The sequence below is a fragment of the Sinohyriopsis cumingii genome, chromosome 17 (assembly GCF_028554795.1).
Source record: "Sinohyriopsis cumingii isolate HCF-2022 chromosome 17, ASM2855479v2, whole genome shotgun sequence".
NCBI lineage: Eukaryota > Metazoa > Mollusca > Bivalvia > Unionida > Unionidae > Sinohyriopsis > Sinohyriopsis cumingii.
Window position 1 is genome coordinate 72,396,818 of NC_142977.1, and position 25,993 is coordinate 72,422,810.

Sequence of the window (25,993 nt, forward strand, 5' to 3'; positions counted from 1 at the left end):
CAAAATAATTGACATCTAGGAAGGAACAATAAGAATATCTAACTTTCCTTAAAGGTAATTATAGAATATATATATTACACTTTTCTTTTCAAATGAACTGAAAACATGGGCACAAAATGAAACATATTCAGTGTCATTGAAGATTCATTATTCCTTAATTGAATTTGTTGTCTTGTTTCATGTTCGTTTTCTATTCTATGATCATATAATTATGTGTTTATTATGATGCTGTGTCTCTATATTATATCCTTTAAATCTCTCTGATCTTATTATATTGTAAACGTTGAAAGAAAGATTTATCACGAATATTTCTAACGGAAAAGTTCAGCTTCTAACAAAATCAGCATTAAAATCGAGTTAAAATTAAACAGAAGTAACTACTTTCAAAAATATTATTGAAATTTAGTCTTTTGTAAACATTACAATCAGCTCACAATCAATGTTTAGGCAATAAAGACTCATTTTTAGTCACATAATAACAGAGTAAAATTGTTGCTGGCAAATGAAATATAATCAGTAATCATGAGCATTTTGCTTGTCAATCTGATCATGTGGACAGGCTTTGGGTTTTGTATCGATAAGATTCATGTGCCCCTTTCGGTCAATATAAGACGGATATAGCTATATCACTTGAAATTAGTGCAGCAAAAGCTATACACTTCATTTATAGTGTGACTTTACCTCCCCGTTTGTTTGTACCCCCTACCGATTTCAATAACGATAATCTTTAATGTGGCAAAAAGTGAACAGATCTTAGTCAATTCATTCATTTATAACTTTTAACCAGTATGTGACCAAAAGGCCATAAAACTGGCATATTATGCGCCTTTCATACTTAACGGACTTTCCATACTAACACGGCGCCATGTTGCGTACACGATGGGCAATTTGATTTCCTCAGACAACATTGTGACATAATCAATCCTATTCGGTAACTGCCAGATATTTCCCTAACTTATCATGATGTTGAGGGTTTAGAGTTATATCCTTTTGCACACATATACATCAGAAACAGACGACAAAGTATTTTCCTTCTACGTACATACATGTGTAGTCGTAAATTCACCCCTTCGCTGAAAATAGACATGTCCAGGAACTGGAAAATGATTTTGGCCGTCGTTTATATTTAAAAATTTCGTTAAGCATGAAACGTCTAGACGATTGCGGTGTTAGAGCATCCCTGGTCACAGTCAGGTTAGAAATTATAAATCAATGAATGAACTGAGTAAGGTGTGTGCATTTCTCATATAATTTATAGTTTTCGTTATTGAAATCGGCAGGAGGTACATACAAACGAAGAGATATAGTCTGACCATAATTCTAACTGATAGAACTAGATAAATTATATTACTGAATTTACAAATAGGGTAAATATTTATAATCAAATTCCACAGTGTAATTCCATCTGTATCCGTCAGCTTTATTTATTTATGAGATTTGATGTACCTTTGTACATATTTGCATAAATCATTTTTTTTCCTTACCAGAAATATGGTGTTTGAGCAATGGATTATTGTACTGCTTAAGCACCCTTCTGTTGTTACTATAGATATAACATACCTTGGATTCGCAAATCTTCAGAAATCATTATAATAGTATGCACCTCAACGAACAGAATCTCAAAACCAAAATCGATATGATACCGTGAAATGTGTGTGTGTGTGTGTGTGTGTGTGTGTGTGTGTGTGTTACGATGTCTGCAATGTGGCCGTTTATAGCGATATCTAGCACTGGAGCATCATGCTGCAAACATGTACCATGATGTCCCATCCCATCCAGTCATATTATCCTGACATCAGGCTGACCAGTCTGAACACTAACATATTAATGGTAAGTGCCTAGCGAAGCAGCTGTTAGTACCATTTTTATAAGTCTTTGGTATGACTCTGCCGGGGTTGGAACCTGCGACTTCCCGTATTCGAGGCGGACGCAATAACCACTTAGGCCACTGGAAGAAATGTGTAGGAGTTTGATGTATTGATATTCACTACGACTGGGCTTTACCATGATAAAATGGATATTTCGAACTACTCTACATTATTCAGGAATGACAAGGCTGTATTTGAGTGGCATGGATATGCATAACAGACAACAAAATATTCGCGATGTTCCTACTGTCCAACTGATATTTGGATATATAAAAAATCTATACGGAAGAATTTACTTATTGAAGAAATATACCATCTGCGAATTATTTGTTTCGGAGCGTCTCAAATTAAGTATAGCTCAGTCAAGTAATCCTCATTATTAAACCTTGACTGGGGATTTTAATGAAAATGTTCTCCTTCCAAACAAAACATTATTAGTGTTGTGCTCGACAAATAATATTTATCAATTAATACCTAAGCCAGTGAATTTTGTAAAGTAATCAGATACATGAATCATATTAAAGTGTGAAGCCCAGATTTTGTACATTCTGCTGACATTTTAATTCCATTTTTAGGCTGAATATGTTTATTGCTACTGTACTATATGTTCTATTTTTATAAATATCGTCCCTAAATTAAGATGCTAAGAAAGAAAACTTTAGTTCACTACCAAAATAATTTACTTTCTGAAATTAATGCATATGTCTATCTCTGATTATAATGCAATTAAAGAAACCTAAGTCAGAATTTAGAAGTGTATATAAATAACATAGGATGCAGTAATTAAATATCTGGCACACAAACATTTTATTGTAATAACGATTCCCGAGGATGCATATTTAAATCAGAAAGCTATTAAAGCAGAGAAGGCAACTGCGTGGAACGTAATCCAAGCCCCCAGGTACTGTGGCTATTACTGAGAGTAAAAAGTCTAACTGAATCATTATAACAAGCTGATGGAACGAAAAAAAGCTGATGAAAGCTATAATATAGATACTTAAAAATATCTCGCGAATCGCAGATTGTAGCTGTAATAGTTTTAAATGTTTATGAAGAAAAGGCAAACAATTTTGTCTAGTATTTTGTGAACAGTCAAGAATAAAATCAGAACAGTGACCTCAAATCCGCTAACAGGCGTTCAAAAGTTTTCCTATCCTGCTCTTGATAACAGGTTGTGTATAATCCTCTAATGTTAAATTCATCATTTTTATTTTTTCTGTATCATGGTTTTACTATTAAAACAACAACTAAATTTGGGTACTATACAATGTTTGCTTATTGTAGTTACTTGATTCTTGCACTAATTAACTTATACCGATCATTACTGGGACTGATATTAAAGCATTGCAACCAAAGCTTTATAGGAAAATATACACATGTGTCCCACAATTGAATTTTAAGTAAAAAAGGAACATTTACTTTTCAGCGACTAAATATGTAATGGAACGTATATTTTCAGTGTTATATAAATTCAAATGGAGAGGATATATTTTTATTGCAAATATTACGGAATAACATAAAATCAACAAGTGACTTTGAAAATTGTCATTTAAATTTCCATGTGCAAGTCAAAATGACTCAGATATAAATGTCATAGCTACAGTACTGTTTTCGATCTGCCTTCAGTTTGTTTGATATAGTTCTAGAAGCATTAGAAGTTACTTGGTGCACCTGAAAATAAAATTTATAAAATAGAAAAAGTATAAAATCTAAAATGTTAACTTAAACTTCTATTCCAAAGTTGTTTAAATTGCAAACGTTGAATTTAATTGTATATACATGAAGTTGACGATTTTAAGAACGTTGGATAATTATTAACTTGCTGATACTTTATATTATGAGGAAGCATACATGAAACCATTGCGATGTAGAAATCTGGAGGAACCCCGTTTTTATACTTCCTCAGGGTACCCGATAATGCTTTCTCCGCGGTTGTACGTAGAGACGCGTCACGTTTTTGCTCATTCTGATATTCATCGCGGGAGATATCAGTAATGGCTTCCGGTACTTTTAATTTACGTATTGGTTTATTATCTTCCTTTACCTGAGCCTTTTTTTGCACTGCTTGGATGATCGGGAATCGGAAGCCTGACATGGTCGGGAGTCTAGATCCTTGTACATTGCCAATCGTATGTTCATAGATCGGATTGGCTATGCACAAAGTTTCCACGGTTCCGGCCATGAAAGGTGTTTCGACAACTATCCTTGCGACAGGAACGTGGTCAATTCTTTGGTCTAGTAGCATACAAGTGATTTAAACTCAAGCAATTGATCATCGCGGACTAGGCTCCGTTTCACGACCACAGTAGTTCACTCTGTGTCTCGTAAACAGTGACTTCCTGTCCGTTGACAGTGCCATTTGCCGTCGGTACCCGTGTCGCAGGGAAAATACACGTACCGATCGATTGGATCGCATCGCGACAGATTTCTGCACGCAACACTGGCTCGTACATCGCTTCTCGCTTAGCTTGCTGGGAAACATCGAGTTTCCCATCTACCGACCGTCTGCCTTCATTGGCTACCGCAACCCTCTGGACTGGTCCCTTTCACTTAGGATAGTTGGGGAAGATATGACCCCACTCCTTACAAGTGAAACATAGCTTGTCCTTGTGCCTTCCCTGGTTATCCCTACCAGGTTTTCCATGTTCCCTGGGTTTCTGGTCCTCAATCTGATTCCCACCTTTGTTGTTTCGCGTCATGACGTTATGTGAACCTCCCCTAACTTCAGCCAATAAATCCGCTTGAATGGCCATGTCATATATATTCGTGAAGGACTTTTCTCTCAAGAACAAATATAACTCCATGCACAAATTCCCAATAGTTGGTCTCAAAGCAAGAAATCGATAAAACCCTCAAATGTCTTAACGACTTTACTACATTCCACCCATCGCTGCAAATAATTGCACGTCCTACTGACGAACTGGGTGAATGTCTCGCCTCTCTCGGGTTTGCTATACTTAAACTTCTTGCGAAACCCTCGCTCGGTTAGCTGTATTTCTTCAGAAGTGCATCTTTCAACGGAAGATAATTCTGCGAATCGGCCACGGATAAACGTGATAACACGTCAAACGCTTTACCTTTCAACAACGCGCTAAGATGAAGCGACAATCTTCTTTCTTCCATTTTTGTACCGTGGCGTACGTTTCGAACCTGTTTAGATAACTATCCATGTTATCTTTATCGTCTTCAAATGGGGGCAATTTTCGACCTCTCTGTTTAATATCATGTTCCTCCGCCTTTTTAGTTTGCAATAGCTCATAATTTATTTGATACTCTCTCTGCCTATTTATATCTTCCATCTCCAAAGTTTCTAACCTTACTCGTTGTTCCCTTTCCAACTTCTGATCGTCTATTTCTTTAAGCAATTCTATCTTCACCTTGTATAATTATATCTTCTCCCTCTCTGCCTTCCTTTCCAATCATACCCTTTCCTTTTCGGCCTGTTTTTCTAATTCTATCTTCTCCCTCGTGGCCTCCCTTTCCAATCCTACCCTTTCCTTTTCGGCCTGTTTTTCTAATTATATCTTCTCCCTCGTGGCCTGCTTTTCTAATTCTATTAACTCCATCTTGGCTTCCCTCTTCTCTCTACTTTCTCCCTTTCTATTTCTCTCTCCTTTAACCTTTGGTCCCTTTCTCCAGCCTGTTCTTCACGAACTAAATTTCTAAGGAACTCCCCCTCATAGCCAAACTGTTTCCCCAGTTCTACAAGTTCTTTCTTTCACGACATTTCAAAAGTTAGGTGTGACCAACTTAAAGTGCAGTATAATGCAAAAAGCGTAATTATTACAACAAACCGTATTTTCCTTCTCGAAAGGAAACAAACAAATGAAACATATACAAAAAATAAAGTAATGTTATGTGTCTACTGAACCTCACGGTCTTGTCAAGAGCGTCTGACACACACAAGAAAGCATACAAATATAAATAAACAATATTAGTGTTCCGTTAAATCCGAAATGATACCACTTCTGACACCATTTGTAACAAAATAACCGGGTGGGGTTTTCGGATTCAGAACAGAACACTTTTGACGATGATATAAATACAATGTTCAATAATGGATGACTCGCATGAGCAACTAATTATGAAAATGTGCGTGTATATGTAATCCAAATACTGGATTTAATTAACATAAAATTGCACTCACTTAATGATTAAAAATACAAATAAATTAATTCAGCAAATACAAAGACAAGGGATGAATGGTTCACAACGATTTGACAATGAAACGATGGATATGGTTTACTCAGGTAGTAAATGGTGTAAAACTTTACTCATGTAGTAAAATGGATTCGCTCAGGTAGCGAAATTATGTTGATAAAAAAGAGGACAGATATGCAACTTATCTTTACATTCCCGAAAGAAACACTCGGTTTTACGAACCCCAAAATTAGCCCATAGCTAACAAATTACATGTATGGATATACACTCCGTCATTAGTACACAGTTTCAGCTTCACGGCTGCTACAGTCCAGCTTCACAGCTGCTACAGACTCCGAACACTCGGAACTCTTCGGAACACTGCGAACATTAGACCCTCCAGACATTAGACATTACGGACATTCCGGGCATTAGACACTCTGGTCACTTCAGACACAGACACTCTGGTCACAGACAGGGACACTCCGGTCACAGACACTAGACAATCCGGTCACAGAAAATAGACATACCAGACACTCCGGACATTAGACAGTAGACATTTCGGACACCCCGGATATTTGACCATCCGGACACTCCGGACACTGGATATTAGACATTCCGGACACCCCGGACATTCGGGTCACAGACAGCTTAAAATATATCCAATACCGTGTACTAAACATGACACGGGCATAACAACGTAATGACGTTGTATACGGTAAGTTATATAGATTACAGTTATATAGATTACAATAATTTTAAAGTGCCAGGTTCAAAAATAAACCTAATCCTGCTCGATAAGAATCCTTCTATATTAAACAGTTCTTTAAAATGATGTAGCTTTATATTATTGATGTAAATAAATTGCTAATTCGAAAAAAGAATAGAAATATTAGCATTATACTGCGTACACCAAAGCCACATAGCAAACATTCAAAATTAATTGTGGTAATACAGTAGTTATAACTTTTGGACTAGAAATTAATACATTTTCTTACCTCTACAACTGAAGATGTGCAAGTCCTTGAAGATTTGTTGACATCTCTTAGCCTCATCCCAACACATCTGGTTGGTTAAGCTTTTGAAGTGACACCCTGTTTTCCAAAAAGTGTTATGTGTTATGGGTTTCCTTGTCTACCCATTATTGTGTTATAAATGTTGTTGTCTTCAAAATAATAAATATAAATAGTAGAATTTTGCATGGTTACTATTCGTTTTGTTCATCATATTATTGTGTTTTGGTTATCCCATAGAAGTTTGGGGGATATACTCTCCTCCCTATGCCTGGGCTGGCAGTCGGCCTGATTTCTATCCCTCCATACTTAGAACTTTGGAGAGTACTAGCCCCCTCAAGGACTATTTAAGTCCATAGGTAGTTTTCTTCTCCTTATCCCCATAATGTTCTGTTTAAAATAGTGATTCTGCCAGAGTCTAATTGTCCAGTGTGTGTTCTTGATGGTGTATGTGTTGCTTCATGTCCCCGTATATATGTTTGGACGGCACTAACTAGGTCAAATTGTTTTCCAGTTTCTTCCTTGTTTAATCCTATATATTTTGGAAAATAATTGTTATCTCCGAACTTTAAATAAATAAGAGGTATAAATGCACCGTGTTTTTGCTTGTGAGTGTTTGTATTTTGTTTTATTGTTTAATTTATTTTATGCCTTAGCATAAATTCGTATATATTTTTTGTGACGATTCTTCAGTTTCTGCTTAACGTGCCTTAGCACGCTGTGTATTAATGTAGGATTGAAATTCGTCATCATGCGGACGTGATGGAAAACATCTAGATAAAAGTTTGTTATATATTATATTGGTATTAGCGTTATTTGCTATTAACTTTAATCTTATTATGTATCATTTAAATTGCTTTCATCTATAATGATTATTTATTAATCAGTGTTATTTCCAGTTGTTCGTATAAAGAGATTGTTTTGTCGGATTGTATTTCTTGTTATAAGGATAAGTGTTCTTGGATTTAGATCATTTCTCTGCGTAGTTGTCAGAGATGCATTTACACATTATCGGACACAGTTTAGTTGCTCAGCTCAGTGGGATGCCGTGGTTCATACGTCTGTGTGTTCCTGAGAACATGGCAGTTAGTTTTGAAGGGCGTCTTGATGCCCATGTTAACAGTTTCTTGTTAAATGGGCCAGAATTATTTCTTCAGTACGACAGAGGGTAGCCGCAACAGAAGAAGACTGATAATTTGTTGTACGCGTCCTTATTAAAGTTTTGTCTAATTCGAAATATATTCAAAGAGAAAAGAGTAAAATATCAGAAAAGTTGTATAATCTTTCAGTTGTTGTATGGTACCTTAGTATCCATACTTGTTATAAAGGGGTTTTATTGTTTCAGCGTGTTTCTCTTTGTATATGATACTTTTTAGTGTTTTAGTCAAAGGGTCCTCCTTGGACCGCCTCCTTAGAGTGTCTACATATTGTGGCCTGAATCCTGGATTGCCCTGTGACTATATATTTTTAAACAAACATCATAATGCAAACATAAGTCGTAAGGCAGCGGCCAAAGTAATACTAGTTTATAAATAAGTAGACCCTCTCAATGGGTTATCTTACGATAGCTCAGTGTGTGGCTTTTTCCATGAGATGGTCTTTGCGTGCTGGTGCCATTAAGCTAGCATAATGCTTTCTAGTTGCGAGGGATTGAAATTTCCAATCACGCGGACGTCATTGAAAAAATGGGGGACTTGTGCTCTCGAGCTAGCTCATCTCTCGATGGCTTTACCAATTAGTTTTCTTCTATCCATACATTTTGTCTTATTTCTATCGCGGTAATATAAAATTAATTAATTTGTTATATAGTATTTTATCTGTTATTATGTTTCTGTATAAAAAGTTAGATTCGTCAAAATAACCTAGTTTTTTGTTATTTCTCTAATTGTTTCAGTTCTTTGGTTTTTAAGTTTTTCACATGAAATGATTATATGTTTTTTACTGTCGAACATTTTCTTACAGAGTGGACATTTGGGGTTTTCTTTAATAAGTTTCATTTGAAAGACTTTTTCGCCAGTCCACTACGCTTCATGCAAATAGTTATACAAATTACCTAGATTTGATTTTTTTTAAATTTTAGCCCATCTTTTCCATATTTCATCCTACTTGAGTAGTGGGTGTTGCATTTCCACCTTATTTGGTGGCAGTCTAAAATTCCTTATTAATTCATAAATTTTATTTTTATTTGTTGGGTTCCATATTTCTTTGTTTCCTTTATTATCTTGTATTGTTTCCGTTTGCCTATGTACTACTTTAGACTGTATTATGATTCTAATTAGCCGATTGTTTTTATAAATTTCCTGTTTGTGTGGTATTAGGAAACCAAATCTGTGCTTGGGATTTGATTCCTTTATATAAAGTTCGTATCCATTGAGAGAAATTGGGTCCAAAACCGAATTTGTTCATGATATGTAGTTTAAAATTTAGCTCAGTTCTGTAAAACGCATTTTCTTGGTCAAAATTAAAATAAGGCGCCACTCAAATTGTTGGATTCCATATACTCCATAATTTTATTAATTGATAATATATTATTTTGTATATTTCTACCTTTTTCACCACACGTTTGATTTTTATTTATTGTTTTAAACGTAGTTTTAAGTCTATTAGCTAGAATTTTGCTCAGAATTGTGTAGTCTAAGTTTAATAGTTATATGCGTCTCCATTTTTTAAAGGCTGTTTTCTCGCCCTTATTTTTGTAGAGTAGTGTAATTAGTCCAACTTTCATGCTTTCCGTCATTTGGTTTTGTGTGAAACATTCATTGTATATTTTTTTAAGTAGGGGGGTTATTTGTTTGCGGAACTTTTGATAAAATTCTGCTGTGATACCATCTAGCTCAGGTGATTCATTTTTTCCTAGCTGTTTAATTACTTTTTTTATTTTCAGAGATTTCCTGTTCACATGTTTCTTTGAACCTTTCCGTGATGTGTGGGGAAAATGATTTAATTTGTATATTCCTGTAATGACTCCTCTATTATGTTTTGTGATTTATAGAGATTTTTATAAAATTCTTTAATGTGGTTTAATATTTCTTTTTTCCCTTCTATAATCCTCTTGTCTGTTTTAAGTTGTGTTATCATCTTTTCTGCTCCTTTCCTTATCTCTTCTCTCCTGTAAATCGTTTTTCCTATATTAAATATGTCATGTTGTAGTCCAGCTCTTATTTTTTCTCCCATATTCTTTGAGTCATGTATTTCATCTAGGGTTTTTTTGCGCTGTATTTTTTAAGTCTTGTATTGTCTCTTCTTTTTCTATTATTTTCTTACATTCCTTTTCTATAAGTTTATTGGTTTCTGCTTTCATTCTTGAATATTTCTGGCTGATGTTAGTGATTTGATTTTTGATTTCGTCCCATATATAGTCGATTTCAGATTCAATAAATGAGTTCAGAAAATCTTGTATTTCTATTTGGTACTCCGGTAAATCTAATATTGAGTTGTTTAGTTTCCAGTGTGTTTTCCCCAATTTTGGGATTTGGGAGCTTTAAGTTTAAGAGTTGTCATATTGTGGTCGCCAATTTTCTCTTAGAATCCTGCTATCAATAATGTTATCGTTTAACTCATTGCCTACATATATGTGATCTATTCTCGTCGCTGAATTTTCTCTTATACATGTAAATTCTTTTTCTGTCGGATGCAGTTTTATGTATGCATCAGTTAACTTGGTATTTGTAATTAAGTCTTTAAGGATCAGGGGTCTTATTTTTTTCCCATGTTCTTATACCGTTTACTTTGTCCCTGTCTTCTAAACCGGTATTGAAATCACCTGTTATGATTAAGTTATCTTGATTGTAAGATAGTGAATAATCTGCTAATCTGTATAGAAATGTATGTCTTTGATCCTTCCTTGCTGGTATATAAGTATTGATAATGTGCATTTTCTTTGTGTATATATGTAGCATTATTCCTTTAAATATTTAAGGGTTTATATAGTTTCTTTCCAGTCAGTTTGAAGAGTTGTGTTCCTTATTATTATTCCAACCGCTGATCTTGGATAGGTATAATCTTTTTCTATTATGAATAACGCATTAAGTTTATCTTCAATATAGTTTACTGTTTGGGATTTAATATAGTGTATTTCCTGTAAACATATAATATCATAATTCCTTGCATGGTTGATAAGATATTTTGCTTTTATGATATCTAGTCCGTTTACATTACATGAGAGTATTTTCATAATTCAAAAAACAAAATTGTTTGTTATTCATTTATTTTCCTTTGTTCAGGCTACACTTTAAGTAATACATTGGCTTAAATCTTAATTTGTGTTGTTGTTCTTGTTGTTGTTACTGTTTTTGTTGCTGTTGTTGTTAGCGTTGTTTTAGGTTGTGTTCTGGTCATTTTGTTTTGTGGGGTTTTTTGTGTTTTTGTTTGTAATCGATTTCCTGGGTCCTTCCGGTATATTTTGATCATTCGATTGTGGTGTTGTTCTGTCGTTTTTGTTGTTTGTGTCCTTGTTTGGTTCTTAAATCGGTGTGATTATTGTTGTACTTCTTGTCAGCTCTTTCAGCATGGTCATTATTTTTCTTTCATCCAGGTGAGTGTGGTGTTTCTGCGGTTTTTGTTGTCGTGATTGGTGTTGATGTCTCTTGTTCTGTGGTATTTTTTTTTTTTGCATTTTGTTTAGGAGAGTTGGCTTTCCTTTATTCTTCCTTTTCTTTGTCAATTTGGGTGGTGTTTGTATGCTTGTGTCAGTCTCCATGTCACTACTGGTTGGTGTTTGTTCTTGTGGTGTGGTGATTGCTTGTTCTTCCGGTTCTTTGTCTTCTTGTGTGTTTGTTGTTTCCTGTTGTTGTTCTGGTTCTTTGTCTTTTGGGAGTGTTATGTGAGATTTTGTGTGGCTTGTGCTAGCTGTAGATTGTGCATATGTTGTATTTGCTTTGTCTTGTGTTTCTTCATTTAGATCTAGATCAAGATCTAATTCTAATTCTTCAAGGCAACGTCATCTATCGTGGCCTGCTTTCCCACAACCGCCACATGGACTTATCATGTGGCAATTGTAGAACCACGTTTGTATTGGGAGACCAAAACGTTTGCAAAATTCTGGGATTTTTGGTGCATCTTGTATATCTATTTTGACAACTATTTTTCCTGTGCAAAGTCCTGGCATCGTTTTATAGGTATCATATCTTGCGTTATGTACTTTGACGCCTGTGCGCCTTTCAAATCCTTATTGGAAGATGCTTAAAGGTATTTCATTGGGGAACCTGGACACATATGTGCGTAATTTTTTCTGAATTAATTTGGTGATTGGAGGGGAGGTCTTACTTTGACTGCCCTCTCACATAGGACAATATTGCCCTGTGGGAGTAAAAACGTTTTTTTGGGGGGTATATAATGAATATCCCTCTCCCTAGGTTGGAGAGAGTATCCATATTCTGGGCATTAATGCCCCTAGCAGCAAATGCTGCTATTATTTCCATCGTACTGAGTCTGTCTTGTGCAGGGAATTCGGAAAAGTCTATGGGCTGTGACCATGGGTCACGGTAGGCCTTGAAAAAACGTCCCTGCTCTATTTCTTCCTCTCCAGTTTTGAATATTGTTTTAAAAAGGCTTCACCGTTAATGTTGGACAAAGCGTTGGTTGCCATTTTTCTATTCAGGTTTATGGCTCTTATAAGGGCTTTTATAATAGAAAAATTGGGCTAAATTATGGTTGCAGTTGATCAAATTTGTATGTTTCGTCAGGAGTGAAATATTAATTGTTGTTTGCGTGATTGCAAGTAGAGAAGAAAGGTACCTCTCCTTGGGTGTATAGTAATATTGCGATCTTCAAATCTTCACAAGTCCTTGAAGCAGACTGCCCGCTGACAAGTCTATTTCGTATTGTAAAGAAATGTACATACGGTGAGGTATTTATACACAGACAGTCTGTGCAATGTAGGCATTCGGTTCGTCCCACTGACAGCACTTCGCACGTGCGGCATAAGATGAACCTAACTCACTATTTCGAAATACGACACAATATGCATAAATCACCCTCGGGTATCGATGTACACAAAAAACGAAACCCGATTACATGTATTCAATAAATAAAAGAGTTTAATTCCGTGACATCGAACAACACACACGCAACGCCTACTCCAATCGTTCTCCCAATTTATAGTTGCTCTTTGGACTGGCTTCACTTCACCAGTCTCAACTTTGAGGGATAGCGAAGACTTCCCTTCTTCTCCTATTCTACACACGTGGATGTTGCTGGACCTCTTTTTATTTGACGAAAAGTCTCTGTGCTGGTTGTGTCTGTGGTGCTGAAAGTGGCTGTGGAGGATTCCTCATCATTGGCTTAACTTCGCAGTTCTGTCTCATCATAGGGTGACAGAGAGGATCGTTTGTTTGGTTTCCTTCTCCTCTTCCTTCTTCATTTGATCCACTTCTACTTAGGTTCTACCTTCCTCTACAATAGCCTCCGCTGTTAGCTCATTCAGGATTTGCCTGGCATATTCCAGATGCATCAAGCAATTTGCTTATCCTGCTTATATTCTTTAATTTGTGTATTTGACTATGGGTAGTCAGACTGACGAGCGTTCCCTTTATATTTGTCAACCACGGACGTGAAGAAAACATCCCCTGTTACCAAAACTTACATTGCTCATATCCTTCCCCCAAAGAAATATGGAACACTCTCTCACTTTTTGCTTACAAACATTAATTACAAATATTTACAAGCTACGTAAACGAAGTGTTTATAGTCACACTTTCTAAAAACATAAAGAAATGAAGTGCTTATAGGCACACTTCTAATTTTTAATCTTAATAACATACCATTGGCAATTGAATTAGTATTTCATTTCTAGAGTATTGGGTAGCACTGAAAAGGGCTGTTTATTTGTGGATGAGGAGTGAAGGCAATCTTTGATGATCTAAGATTGCGTCCTCGTCTGGCAGCAGTCGTTCCCACAGGATAGAGTCTGCCTCTTCGGAAAGAGGAGAACGCTTTGGTGTCGACACGGCAATCAACGAAACTTCTGTCAGGTTCCTGCAGCTGCTGATGCTGTTGCTGCTGCTCTCTCTCTCTCTCTCTCTCTCTCTCTCTCTCTCTCTCTCTCTCTCTCTCTCTCTCTCTCTGCTCTATCTGATGTTCCTGAAGTCTGTACTTCTCCGTCCATTCTTCTTTATCCTTGTTCATTTACTTTCTGAAGAGCCCCTCTATCAGGTCTTCAATTACTTTCAACATTCTGATATTCTCTATCTCTTCAGGCTTCGGTATCAGACTTTGCCTGACACAATGCTAACTCACGTAAGCTTCGTTCAACTTGGCTAGTCTTGAGTACATGTTCATAGGAGGATGAGTTAATAAAGGATGGTCAGACTGGAGACTACCCCGCTTTGTATGGTTCAAGCGCGGACGCGATAGAAAACATCCCTACACTGTTTAGATTCGGAACGCTCAAATTGGATAGAAAGACGTCAAAGTGCATGGTTGATGATAAAAATGGCAAATAAACGACAGACGCATTTTGTTCAAAACACAACATTTTTATTCAAATAACTAACAATCAACATTTACCAATTTGTTTAATTAACATTTCAATAAGCTAACAATCATTCTCTTCTAATAACCATCTATTTTGTACAAGGTTGACAACGTTGTGAAGTAAAGCTAGACTTCCACTGGTGGAAGTCATTGGGCCATTGATGTACACTACGTTTCTTAGCTAAGGACAAAAGATAACCATAATGGTCACAAACCCATCGATCTGATTTCTCATCATTTCTAGAGGAGTGACGATCAAAATAAGTCACTAAATGTTATAAAAATATCCAAGACTGCGTTGATGAAGGAAATACACACAATATTGTCCACACATGATGGAATCTGTGCCTTACAATATAACATTATTGAATCTTGTTATCTGAGCATTTCTTCTCATAAGTCAATGGTATTGTCTTCCAAAGGGGACAATCCATACGAATCAAAATACTCCACACAACCTTCTTTAGGAAAGTAGACGGCTACCCAGTGGGTTCAAGGGATATGACTGTCGTCCGTATTGATAACATAAGCTTGATGGTCTTGAGGATTGCGATGAGGTAGTTCATCTTTAGCACACACAACAGGATTCCATGAAGCAGTGTACGAACTGTGGTTCAAACGGTAATCAAGTTCCCAGGTATCCATTTTTATGTTGTTTTTCTTCACAGGTAATGATAAGTGATGAATTCAATCCTGACTTTCTCTTGAATTTGTCTGACACTCTGAGCCAAGAGAGCGTCGATGCGATAGATCTCTAGATTCATTAATGGAGGAAAGGAATGTTCACGCAAGCCTTTATACCATTGATGCAACACTTCTTTAGAGATGAGACCCCAAGCATCGCCCAGATTCTCGTCCAATTTTTCTTCTTGACTCAGCATCAGACATTTATCGTGTTGAATTTGACTGGGATGATCGTTTTGACATCTTTCTAGATTAGCTTTGTTATTTTTTTCTGTTAGATGTTTGGCGAAACAGGAGACTAAGTGTTGTTCTTGTTCTGGCCATTTGGACTATATCACTATGTCCTTTTCGTCTTTGTCTTGGGGTTCTACTTCCACGGTGTCCCTCCATTCCATATCCAAAGATTCTCCACAATCCAAAGTGGATAACAGTCTTAATTGGCTTCTAATAGTCTAGAATGACTTTTCTAAAACTGTTGATTTCTACGGTATTATCGAATTCAGTATATAGGATGACGTTCACTCTTTTATCTGGGGTTAGTGGATTTAAAACCTAAAGTTCCACACGAATCTAAACGGATTTATAGGGTGGAAATGTCCCATGTCGCTGCCTTGGTCTGGGGTGAAATCAAAACCCACAAAGTGGAACCTCCTGCATAATCGTCGTACGAACTGCCGTGACTCGTGTTGGTTCCTAACTCTCCGGTAGCTTCCTACAGGGACAAGTACGATCTCAAGTAATTCTTGTCACCACACAGTGTCTTGCCATTGCGACTGACTTATATTTTGGTTATTTTGTAATGTTGAAATTGGAAAGGGTTTTTATTGTGAAGTCCATTTAAGGCTGCATTTTTGAAGATGCCAATGATCAAACGTTTGGATAATTGTCCTTGGAATAGATGATGTTCGATCATGGATCGCTGTTCAGCGGGAATAGTGAACGTTTTCACTTGGCGATCGTTCTGCCCAAAGTGTGGCTGATATCGTTTCCTACGTTAGGTCACACTTCCACACGACGCACGTAGAGCCTGGCTTCTTGGGTGATGGTTTTGTATTCGTTGGGTGATCAAATGGAAAGCGGCAGTGCTGTGATTTAGTCTCAAGAGGATACCCACTCCGTTCAGCAAACACGTTCTTGTAACCACATGTCCACATACAAACGATGCAACAGTTTTAAACTACGTCCTTGAAGGATTTTCTTACGACGGTCATTTAACCCCACATTGTGAGGATCATCATCTGCTGTCAGGACTGTGTTGTTAAACGTGTTCTCATCCGCTGTGTCAGGATTCCATACCACGCAAGCATCCAGATGAGTGTACTTGGTCTCTTTTCCGCACGTCAAGAGATTTTCCAGATACGCTTGGTAAAGGTAAGTATCCATACTACTGCTGACCAGTTTGTTATTCAAATACAAATCCACTTCACTGAACAAAAAATGCACGAAATCGTTGGCAGGAGATACTCTACGATCGGCTCCTGGAGGAGTGTTGTCCTTTTGATCACTTTGACCTTCAAGTACAAGTAACTGCTATTCACATCGATATAATCTTCGGGCTGACTGTTGATACCAAACTCAGTGCGAGCTGAATCCGTCAAAGAGGAGGCGGGATGAAATTCGACCCATTTGGGATTCTTGCTTTGTCATCATTGTGGGTGGCATGGCAAACAGATCCAGTTCCGACTTGGAACAGGCACAAGACACTCGGTACATCAATTTTGTTTCTATGATTTAATAAACAAAAACGTCTAAGTCTCGAGCAGTTCTTCTTTTCTTAGTCTTTCTGGCTTTATGAGTGTGAAATCTTCTGAAAGGTTTTTCGTTGTCTCTTTCTGCCTTGTCCTTGCTGTGGTTTTAGGAAAGTGGGAATACTTGACTCAGTAATGTTCAGGGCAATTATAAGAGTTTCTCGCCGACCCAAAATGTCTTTGCCCGTTTGAAGCAAGACATTTTTGCCTGCACTCAAGAAAATTTCTTTAGGGTTTTGTTTGTCGTTGATGACATTTTGGAGAAATTCTTTGCCTTGCCTCAATGCGGCATCTTTCAAGGCGTGTAACCATTGGTTTCAACACGGGAGCTACCGAACGAAAGGACGATTTCAACATTTCTCCCAAACCATGTCCTCGCAGTCGAGCGACGAGTCGATACGCTGGATACATGACTTAGAATTCGTTAGAGAATCAATTTGAAAAGGAGTTTCGCTGTGGCTTTCCCTTTGGTGAATGAAATATTTTGGCCCAGATGTCCTTTCATAGCAATGTTGACAGTGTCGAAATACGACTTGCTGACGGGTAAATAGTGAGGATGTACAAATTCGCGGTGAACGTGATACGTGTTTCCACCTTCCTCATCAGCGTTCGTGGCATAATCCACTTTGAAAGGAATGACACGCAGTAACGGCAGGGAGGTGTGTCCCACCACGTTGTATTCCACCACAACGGAGTACACGAAGATCAAATTCAGTCCTTTTATCATTCCTACTGGGGAACGAAATAACTAAAAGTAAAAGAATCGTTGTCGGAAATGACTGCTAATTCCCCCTTTCCCTCTACTTTCTTCCTCATCTCCCTGTCCAAGCGCAACATGTCTAACAATTCACTATAAAATAAATTAGAGAACACTTTACCCTCCGGAAATTTCACCAGCAGGCGACGAGCTACTTTATGGTACTCAATGGTGACACTTTTCTGTCACTCTCCAAAGCTTTAAGAAACACGTCATTAAACCTGGAACCAACTGTGTTCACCAAATGTTGACCGCTAAAATAATAACCTGAGGAATTATCAAGTGACAGGTAAACATTTGATTTTATTCTTTTTATATTTTATAATCTACATTGGTATTCAAGTACTCTTGCATTTGCTCGTCATGAACTTCGACCGTAAATAAAACTTTGATGTGGAAGGATACTGAAGACTTGTTTCGGGTGAATCATTTCCACCAAAGCCACTACCCGATGTGCTTCATGATCTAATTGGATGGCCTGAGGTAATTTGGCTGTGTAACAACACAACGTGTTATTGGAAGACACCTCCATGGAACTGTCACTGGGTAACGTCAAGTAAAATTGGCTATTGTTGTTCATAATTCTAGAGTTCTGTGGCTGTCCGAGGGGTCACTGGAAGTCAGAGGAGTGTCTCCGCCCAAAATACGATTGTTGTTGTTGTTGGAGTAGTGACTGACACTGGACGCGAGATTCAAGTTGTTCCCGTTCGAGGGGTATTTTAGGGAAGGATTGGGAAGAGGTAACCTATGCAATTGCTCAATAAAATTGTACACAACTGTTTGTCTCCTTGCTGCTAACTCAAATTGACAATTTGCCATAAAAAGACTATTTGCGTTTTAGGCACACGTTCTCCACACCACACCCACAAGGGTTGCTTTTGTAGATCTTGCAGAGAAGAACTGGGTGAAGGAGTGGTCGCTGGAGTGGTAGCGGTAGCTGAGGCTGTGTGAAAGAGCATGATGGTCACTTCTTTTTATAGTCGATGACTTGCGAAGCGTCGATCCAAGAATCAAAACTGGGAGGATATCATTTCCAACGCACTTTGTCTTCTTTGACACGTCGTTTTCCCACTTTGCGGGTTCTTCGTTCGAGAATGCTTTCGATGCGTTGTAACTCGGATAAGTGAAACGTTTCTTTTAACACTTCCCCGTTCATGTCTTCCAATTTATAGACGGCAGGATGACAGTCATGCACTCGTCCAGTGATACGAAACAATTTGGTATCCCACTTGGGTAAGTAACCTTTGTCGAAAGTGCGTTTGATTTTGCCAATGCGCACCCAATCTCCAACAACCAACACTCTAACTTTCTTGGGGACAGCCACCGTCAGGGACGTACCAAACAGGCGATCATAAACGAGCACTTCGTTGTCGGGAGTCACTTCTTGAGGGGCACGTCCAATGCTTCGATGGTACGATTGGTTGTACGCATCTTCCAGGTGCGGTAAGATGTCAGTGTACTTGCGAGTGTGGTGATGTGTAAAATATGTCCACATGCGTTCTTTCAAAGTGCGATGAAAATGTTCCACGATGTTCCACGATGCAGGCATTGGTTTCGGGATTCTTGGTAGTGAAAAAATGAATGTCACGTTTCTTTAATTCTTTTTGGAAAGCTTGGTTCAGAAATTCGGTGCCTTTATCATTTTGCCTTTGAAGAGGGTGACGACCGCTTGTTTCAGCACCAGTTGGAGGGCTCGTACTAACTCACTGCTCTATTTGGAAGTCAATGGTACGACCCAGGCAAATTTGGAAAAGACCTCGATAACACAAAACAAATATTTGTGGCCACTTTTCTTTTTCTGGGGACTTTACTTTTTCTTTTTTATTTCTAGGGTTGTGACCTGGTCTTGATACCATTGGTCTTTTTCTTCTTTGGGCTTCGTTTGGCTTTTTCGGGAGTGGCTTTTTTGTCTTGGGGAGAACTTTGGAGGCATTAGGATCCCATTTTAAGAGGGAGCTAATGATGACACCTCCTAGAGAACCGCTCCCTCCAGGTTTCAAAATGATTTGCTTTTTGGTTTGAGTGTCGATGCGGGGATCGGTCAGTTGTGTCAAGGCAACTTTGTTTTTATAAAAAACGGCGTTTGGTTTGATGATGAATCTGAAGGATACCTTGCAGTAACTGACGTATGCCATCGTAAGAATTCTCTGAGAGTGGCTTGTAAGACACGAGCACGCATTTCTTAATTTTTTCGCGACTGATGCCATACAAGGCACGAATCAGTTTGACGTGAACATGAGCCTGAAGGGATGCCATGCTGACGCTGTATGAAACAGACCCACAGTGCCCGGGGTTCTTCTAGATTAAGTCGACGACGGAGAAATGTACAGGACAGATCCTACGTCTTGACACCAGTGGTTAAACAAATGGGTACAAAATCGCAAATAATCAGGAGTGATATGTTTCAAATCGACTTGTAAATTGGTTTGTGGGTTTGAGTGGCATCGTCGTATTCATGAGTTAGCCAAGGCGTTTCTAACTGTTAGGCTAAGACTTGCACTTGCGATTTATCTCTAGGGCTTTTAATGAGCATGTAATGAGCATTGAGACTGATGGTGCGATTGGCTTTACTTTGTTGAAACAAATTTTGAGTAAATGACACTGGCATTACGATGATGCCTTTTGCGAGTAAACCACAGATTAATTTCTTCTTTGTCTTCTCCTAACATGTCGAAAATGACCAGATGGGTTTGACATTGGTCAGACACGATTCCGTCGTATTCGTTAGGAATGCCTTCCACAAACACGATGGAATGCCTTGACTTTCTAGCAATAGATTGTACGCCTATTGCCACTCTTTGTAACACCACATGATTCCTTGAAGTGGACGATCGATCATATGATGTTTATGTTCAATCAAACGTTTGACAAATTCGGTTTTGCCTGAACCACTAGGTCCAGCAATGAACATGTTAAAGGGGTGGCGAAGATACAAAGCCTCCCAACTGGCATGATGGAGCAGATACTGCAGAGTCGCCATAGTGCAAGGAATGTCACTTTCGACACGAAGACAGACAAGACAAGATTTTTATACTTTTTCAGGACATGTTTCTCGATTTTTTAAAAATAAACACGAAAGACAAAAATGCATAAAAGCTAAAGGGTTATGTACAGCAAAACAAAAACACATCAAAATGATCAAAGTGGAATAGAAACAATTATCTATACAACAAGTTTTTGGTAACCAAGATGTCCTAGGGAAAGTGTGTAATGTTCTTACAGTCTCTACATGGTGTAATGTCACACAAGTGTCCTCCCGGAAAGGTCTTTCGGGAATGTCCATGACAATCCTGTTCTGAAGTGAGTGGTTGTCCTCGGAGATGGGTTCTTCTGGCACTGTCATTAGCACAGGTTTAAAAGTGACTTCTTTCCGTTTGAATGGAGGATCACAACTCTTGAGCATAATGGGTCACTTCTTTGGTACAAGCCTCCAGTCACGTACATCTGTCCAATGAGGGCGTAAGTCACAAGTTACACACACATCGTCATACACATCTTCGGTACCTAAAGGTTGACGAATCATTTTTTGCTTTAAAGGAACCAATCTTGTCATGTTTAATTTGGTGGTAAGTACTGTTCGAAAAGAGTCCACAAGGAATTGGTTGGTAAACGAAATCGCAGAAAAAAAGTCACTAAGATACACACCACACGTCGACCCCAATTGGATGGAGACAGTTCTCGTAAGTGTTGGTAATCTTTCACTGTTTGAATAGTGTCATTGATTTCCTTCCACGGAATCTGTTGTATCACTTCTGATAAAGGTTGTGGCATGGTAGCCTGTTTTTATCCCCTCTTTTTTCGGAAGCAGAAAATGTACTTTCTGCAGAGAGATAATCGTACTCCAGTAGCGAATCTAAATGGTTCAGTCACTAACATACACATCACACTTCGTTCAGAAGCTTCCTCTAAGCTTACGCTGTGTAAAAGATTTTGTTTATCCTCAAACTCTTTTTCTGGAATTGGTTGCAGTATGTGTAACTCGTAATAACAAAAACCCATTAACTTACCGATCCTTCTCGTCCACGAACAGTTAACAAGGTCTGACCATTGGAACATTTTCAAATGAATCAGTCCTCTTAAAACATTCATGTACCAGTATTTTAACATCGGTGACGTAACGGATGAAATTGTTCTTTACGTTTCACTTGTATTTTGACAAACTCTCGATGAATCCGATCTTTCAGCTCTACAGGCAAATTAAGAATGTTCCTTGCAAAGTATCCATGATCGTGTCAGTCAGTATTATTTAATTTAAAATCTTCTCCTAGAGCGAAAGTAATGAACACAGTGAGTACTTTCTGACCACTTTCTGACCACTGCCATTCAGGGTAAAGGCCAAGAATGTCAATAAAATCTTCTAATGTAAAGGGCCTAAAGCAGAATAATAGGGTGAACGCACACTTGATCCATAAAAATCTAATCCGTTTGTTGACTTCTTTCACTTTCCTTTTGTGAATTTGTCGACACAAAAGTTCTAAAGTCACCCATTGAGAATTTGCTCTGGCGAGTCTAAGAAAAAATTTCTTTTAAATCTTCTCTTGCAGTTCGCTTGGTAATGCTTGAATATTATTTTTAAATGGAGTTTAAATACTGGTCTCTGTGGTGTCCAACGTTTGACTTCTAGCCAGTCTGGTTTCTTAAAGGACATGGTATGTCACTTGAATAACTTAGTCCCACTAAAGGAAGGTAGTGACAATTTGGGGACTATCGAGTATGTTCCAGGTATGCCGAATCTTGTTGCTCCCACTGGTGAAGTGACACACCGCCACTGAAGCACTTGACTTTATCCCCTTTACTCAAGTAGAAAAATCCGGCTCTGGCTAATTCTTCTCGAGTCCGTCCTCCCAGATATTTAGGTCATTTTCCTTGGAAGGTTTCAAGATGATTTTCAAAGTCACAGTATTCAGGCAAACGCACAGGGAACGAACATTTGTATTTCACAGGTTTATGTTCATGGGAAAAGGGTGACATCAGCAGGAGTTTGCTCAGTTTTGGGTGACATCAGTAGGGTGGTAGACGCATGGCCTCACATGAAAGTTGACATTGACAATGTAAACCAGTAAAGAGTCCACGATAACGAGTGGTATTGCTTTCTCTTCCGTCAGGTTTAACACGCACAGCATCAATTTCTATGGAAGGTGTAGTGTTAGTAGTAGTAGTGATAACCCAGTTCCCATTATGCTTTACTGCATCGCTCTCATTGCAAGGCACAGCATCGTACTCCACATGAGAATCACCGAACTTGAATGATGTCTGATTAAAAAGATTCATCTTTCTCGCTTGGTCTTGGTAGTCGCAGTGAACTATCGATCTTGAACATTGTACCTTTTTATACTAGTCGCAATGACGTCTCAAGCTTGTACATCGTTCCTTTTTATGCCTAGGTTTGGAAGACTTCTTTTTTTCTTCCTGGACAAAGGTACTACCTTCTCTTAGGTACCTTCATAAATGTACCGCAGTGTGATGGGTGGAAAGGCCATAGAAAGGTAAGGATAGTGTGGCGACCATCGAATAAATTCCAGAATAGCTGAATCTTTTGAGATACTTTGATCCATTCGTAACTTCAGGCCGCAACTCAAAAACTGTACTTCGTATCCCAGGCCAGTCTCTGGTCCCAAGTAGACAAATCCTGTTCTAGTTTAAACATTCGAAGTAGGTAATCGTTCCCTATCCCTGGGCCATTTTTGAAACGTTTCCAATCGACGGGAACAATAACAATAATCAGGCAAGAAGACCTGAAAATAGTATGGTTTGACCTTAGACTTCTTATTGGGTTTCTCACTCGACTCTTGCTGTGGTGAAGTCATCCATCTATTTAGTGACTATCAGCTTTGACATGTCCATACGGTAAAGTGACTTGATTGGGAAGACGCAATCGATTCTGGTACGCAATTTGATACAGCTTTTCCAAAAGTGGACTGACAATTTGGTCAGTGGGTAAACGTACAATCTTGTTCGGTTGGTAGGTGGTCAATTTAAAGTTTCCATCCTCTCCAGACTGCAAGGCTTCTTTCAATACCCCAAAGCTTACCACTCGACCGGTGCGATAATTGAGAGTCAATCCTTTCACTTTACACACGGTGTACACTTCTCCATGCTTGTCCCGGTATTCCATGCCGTAATGTTCAGGACGCCACTAGCAAAAGTTAGAATCTTATCGTCGGGGTATTCGTCTGTCTAGGCTCCTAAACGGTCTCAAACGATGTCAGGGTGTAGCTGATACGGACGATCGATGTAGATGCAACTGTCCGTGTCAAAGTACAGGACGCGATCACCTAACAGTTCTAAAGCTTCCTACAATTTTAAGCGAGCATGGGCTGTCATGTAAGCCGCAATGATGACCTTTCCAAATTCATAGGCTTCTACAAAGTCCAGATCTTCTTCGTAATTGACTAAGATCAAATCCTTACGAACGACGTCCACGTGTTTCATGTATTTGGTTTGTCGTGAATCATCTGGAACTACCGGGAAGGTGCTGTCAAATACTCCATTTTGGTAAACACGGTCGTTGTGCCATTGCTCCGCACAAGCAATTTAACATCACTTTGGCAAACGATCGCCTTCCTTCATTTTTCTCGATGTGGTCTAAAGTGATGCCTTCTTGTTCCCAGTATATCTCTTTGAATGTATTTTGATCTTTTAGAGTGTGACACCAGAAAGGATAGCCGCTGACTTCTTGTTTCAGTTTCAAAAGAGCATCCACGTAGTCTGCGAAAATGCCTTTCTGAGTCTCGTCACCCTTATGGTATTTTTGTGTCTTGGGAAAGTGGTAAATTTCGTACACTTCTAACAGTTGGTATCCCATGTCCAGAGCTTTGAACAAATAAAAGCTGACCCACGTTCCCGTCAAGGTACCTTCTTCCTGGGTGTGCTGACAAGGTTCGTCTTGGTTGCACGTTTCACAAAAGTTAGACACAAGGGAAACAGATTTTCTTGCCAATTTTGAGGTAACACGGGAAGGTACAAGTCCGTGTGAGGAAAAACTTTTCATTTGATGAAGCCTTCGTATTGTCGAATATTGTCCAGGTCAATGTATTCCGTCAGCAGTTGCGGCTGCCCTGCAGGAAAGTGACAATATTTGCACACGTCAGGATACAGCGAACAAACGTCCAAGTATTTGTTTCTTCTCCTTTCTCCTCGTCGGCTTGATACAGCTAACAGGTGGCATTTGTCCCTCCTCCGTAAAAACTGTCCCTCGGGTTCAGTGGGTCCATCAAATTGTAACTTTATACGATGCGTTTAAACTCGGGATCGGTTTTCAAACGGTGATCGTATTCGTGTTTCAACATTTCCACCACATGGTATCCTTGTTGTTCTAACTTCAATCGCCTCTGACAAGTGGCCTCGTACAAGTCTTCCATGGTTCATTGTAAAAACTGATTTTTAGGACAAAAGTCTAAAGATAGGTTCTTGGATGCACGTTTCGCACGGTCGATGAGCCACGCAGAAATTAGGAATGTGAATGCCGGTCTCTTGCATGCATTCGGAATCGAAAAAGATGAAATTCCCTTCTTTCTGGTCATCTTCCTCTTGTTGTGGTTTGTAATTTTGAATGTAGCGTTAGTGTTCTAAGTCCACGATTTGGTGACAAATGTGACATAGTTTCTTTTCTAAACATACGTGTGCCTTTGCATTATTGGTATGTATGCTTTGTCCACAGGTAGGGCACAATCTCTGCAGTTGACAAGCACTTTTCTGCTGTGAACCTTGCGCCTTTAGATGTTGTTGGTAACAGGTTGGACTGACAAAAGTGCCCTGACAAGCAGGGCAGTGCACTTGTTCTTGTCCTTCGTCCAGACAGGGTTGGGAGGACAAACGTCCTGAGCATTTCGATCCACAATGCTTGTATTGCTCTCGATTGTTATAGCCATAGACACATTTCTCACAGTAATAACTGTATCCCAGAATACAATGATACTGGTAATGGCATCAAAATGTTCATCCTGATGATATAGGTGAATATATTTTCCGTCTTGGAAATCTTTGCCTCAAAACAACAAAGGTCCACGCACTTCCTAAGGCTTGAGGCTTTCAAGGTGTAACGTGGAGCCAAAACGTCTTACAATGTTTGCATTTCAGAAATGCCACAGGGTGTGTATTTGGATAGTCCCGCTTGCTGTAACAGGAGTTTTGTTTTTCTTCGTGGATTGGCTAGGTCCGATTGTCGAATAGTTTTCTAGGCTCAGGGTTTCATGGTTTACTAATGGTGGTTAACTTTGGCTGGGTGTATAATCGCTGTGTCCGGATTCTGGTTCACTCATGTCATGTTCAAAAATACTGGCATGAATTTGTGCCAAGACTTCAGCTACT